This window comes from Phoenix dactylifera, unplaced genomic scaffold (assembly GCF_009389715.1).
Source record: "Phoenix dactylifera cultivar Barhee BC4 unplaced genomic scaffold, palm_55x_up_171113_PBpolish2nd_filt_p 000351F, whole genome shotgun sequence".
Taxonomy (NCBI): domain Eukaryota; kingdom Viridiplantae; phylum Streptophyta; class Magnoliopsida; order Arecales; family Arecaceae; genus Phoenix; species Phoenix dactylifera.
In genome coordinates, this window is record NW_024067809.1 from 193,600 (window position 1) to 197,215 (window position 3,616).

A 3,616-nucleotide genomic window follows, 5' to 3' on the forward strand; every position below is an offset into this window, starting at 1 on the left:
CAGGAGTTGCAGAATGTGCAGAACGGCCTTCAATCTGTGTCTAACGGCTATTTTTCTTTGGGAATGGCTTAAATAGCCTGAGTAAACAGTAATAGAGTAAGAAAGAGAGACTCCATTCAAAGCAAAAGGGATTTCCACCAACCAAAGGCTCTCTAGAGTAATTACAAGAAAAAGAAGGAAGAAGTGCATTGAAGTCTACTCTCCAACCGTCTTCCTCATATTCAAGGCTCTCCTCCTGACAGCAAATCTTCAGCAAATTCAAGAGGAGCCAAAGAGTTTGAAAAGCCCCTTCCTCCACCTTCAAAATCTGTTTAAGGGCTTCTAACTCTTCTTTTCTTATATTGTTTAAATACGCTTTTTGAGAAGCTTCCTTTTTTACTTGTTTCAAACTATTTGTTTCTTACTTGATTCAATCAGGGGATTGAATCAAGGGTGTTAAGATTTGTTGGTGAGCCGAGGTTAAAACCAACGGTGTAAGGGTTTGATTGTGATCCCGGAAAAACAATCGGGTGGTTCTAGTCGGTGAGCCTGTGAAAACCGACCGAGTTCGTTGTGATCTCGTAAAACAAAAAGTTGGGTTGTGAACTTGTAAAACAACTGGCTGTAATTCGAGGGATTATAGTGAACTCCCAAGTGAGGCTTGGGGAGTGGACGTAGGAGCAAGGGTTAGCTCCGAACCACTATAAAATCGCTTGTGTTTGTGATTGTTTCATTGTCTCTTCCTTTCCCTTCATCCACTGCATATAGCAACTAATTAATCCACTTGCAATAAGTTTTAATCAGTTACTCACAAAGTTTTTTAATTGCAATAATTACTTTAAAACCCAATTCACCCCCCCTCTTGGGTTGTCTTTTTGGGCAACATCCAAATATATCCGGTGCGTGCAAACTAAGGGGCTAATCCCCTTCAAGTCGGCAATGGACCACCCTAAAGCTCCTTTATAATTCTTTAGAACACCAAGTAATTTTCTTTCTTGGTCATGATTAAGATCAGATGAGATAATTATAGGGTAAGTGTCCTCGGGTCCAAGAAAGGCATACTTGAGTTCCTTCGGTAAATGTTTTAACTCGAGCTTAGGCATTTGCTCATGGGATGGTACTATCTTTGCTTCTCGAGGTGGAAACTGTTCAAATTTTTCTACTTTTGGTCTCCACCCATTGATCATCATGGCGTTCGAAAAATTTATACAAGGTTTGACCAACAAATCATCTTTATTGGTGCCATTAGAACACCAATCAATTAAACTATCGCCGGATGGATCGTTAAATGCTTCAGCTAACAAATATTCCTCCGCGATAGTTTCAACCCAATCAACCTCCTTACTCTCTTCGGGATCATTAGGTTGTTTGCACACATTAAAAATGTTCAGTTCTAAGGTCATGTTACCAAAAGAAAGCTTCATGATGCCATTCCTACAATTAATCAATGCATTAGAAGTTGCAAGGAATGGACGTCCTAAAATGACCGGAATCTGAGACTATGAGTTCGAAGCTGGATGTGTGTCCAATACGATAAAATCGACAGGAAAGTAGAACTTGTCTACTTGGACTAATACATCCTCGACAATCCCCCTTGGAATTTTAACTGACCTGTCAGTTAATTGCAAAGTGACGGAGGTTGGCTTCAACTCATCTAAACCAAGTTGCTCATATACAGAATATGGCAACAAATTCACACTTGCCCCTAAATCTAACAATGCTCGCTCTATCCTAAAGTCGCCTATGATGCATGAAATGGTTGGGCAACCTGGATCTTTATATTTAGGGAGAATGTTGTGCTGCAAAATAGCACTCACATTTTCAGTTAAAAATGCCTTCTTCTTAACATTTAATTGGCGTTTGATAGTCCTTCAAAAATTTGGCATATGAGGGTACTTGTTTGATTGCATCAAAAAGAGGTATGTTGATCTTTACTTGTTTAAAAAGCTCAAGAATTTCAGAATTAGATTCGAGCTTTTGCAACGGCTTTAACCGTTGTGGAAAAGGTGGAGGAAAAGGACATTCAACTTTCTTAGTAGAAGTTGGGACCTCAACTTCTTCTTTATCCCTTTCATCAACTTTGGGAGCATCAGAATTAGAAGTGACCTGCGGTCTCAATGGGACGGTTTGATCAATGACTTTCCCATTACGCAAAGTCATGATGCTCTTTGCATGCTCTGTATGCGAACTAAAAGGAGCTATATTATTACTACCGTGCACTTGTGGCTTAGGTTGGGATTGAGCTGGAAGCTTACCCTTCTCTTGGATACTTAGGACGGTAGTCAACATTGACAATTGGTTCCTTATGTCTTCAAAATTTCGAGTATTTTGAGCATTGATATTAGTTTGACCTTGTAGAAAAGTTTGTATGGATTGCAAGGTATCCTCGATATTTGGCTTTTGAGAAGGTGATGGTGCATAAGTAGAATGTGCAGGTGGAGGAGCTGAATGGTGTGACTGTTGAGGATGATCATTTCTCCACCTAAAGTTTGGATGATTCTTCCAACCAGGGTTATAGGTATTCGAGTATGGATCGTTATAAGGCTTTTGGTAGGAGTTCATAGCATTTGCTTGATCGTGCAAGACTTCCTTGAATGCCGGTATGGTGGGGCAATCTGTAGTGGTATGACCCGACATATCGCAGATACTACAACACTCGTTTCTAAGCTCTATAGTCTTGACAGGCTCAACCTTCCTAAGCTCAATTTCTTCTACCTTCCTAGTGAGGGCTGCCATTTTAGCATGAAGATCATCCTCAGTTCTGAGGTTGTAAAGGCCTCCCTGTACAGAGCTAGTAGGCTTAGGCAAAGACTTGTTGTTTCAATCCCCGTTATCCCAAAGTTGGGCAGTCTCAGCAAGGGAATCCAAATACTCCCATGCCTCATCAGGTTGTTTTTCTAAGAATCTACCATTGCACATGGTCTCTACAAACTGTTTCAACTGTGGAGATAAACCTTCATAAAAGAAGCTAATGGTTCTCCAAGTTTCGAATCCGTGATGAGGGCATGAGAGAAGAAGGTCTTTAAATCTTTTCCAACATTCATAAAATGTTTCATTATCTTTTTGTTGGAAATTGCTGATATGTCTTTTCAAAAAGTTGGTCCTTTGTGTGGGGAAGAACTTCTTCAAAAATTCTCTCTGCATATTGTTGCTGGTGGTCCAAACGGAGAACGATTGGCACAGCGGTGTGAACGGGGTTCCCTTTGAGTTGCTTTGGTTGCGCTCCGCCCTCCGCCGTGAAACCTGCAAGCAAGCCTCGCACCACCACCGGGGTAGTGGGGGCCCTCCGACGATCAAGTCAGAGGAGATCGAAGGAGAAGGAGAAGGAGAAGGTAGCAGGTGAGATGATACTCTGGAAGATATATCTTACCCTCCCCCTTCCCCCCCAGCCTCATATATATCAGGCTGGGGGGTTTTTCCGGGGATTCGTCATCGTGTGGCACGATGGGGCTGCCACTGACATGGCCGTTACAGGGCGTCGTGGGGCAGCGCTGGGTACAGCCATGGCAGGGCATAGTGGAGCTCCGCTTTGTACGGCTGTTACAGGGGATCGTGGGGCAGCGCCGGATACGGCCGTTGCAGGGAGTAGTGGAGCAGGGGGCCGCGGCGTGCCTCAGAGGAACAGTCTGTTGTTGTC

The 3,616-nt window shown here is 42.8% G+C and overlaps 1 non-coding gene across 1 annotated transcript; it reads left to right on the forward strand.

Moving 5' to 3' along the window:
- Positions 1–2,968: 2,968 nt before the first annotated feature.
- Positions 2,969–3,077, forward strand: LOC120105728. Its single transcript, XR_005508044.1, has one exon. It is a non-coding gene; the product is annotated as a small nucleolar RNA R71 (small nucleolar RNA).
- The last annotated feature ends 539 nt before the right edge of the window (positions 3,078–3,616 follow it).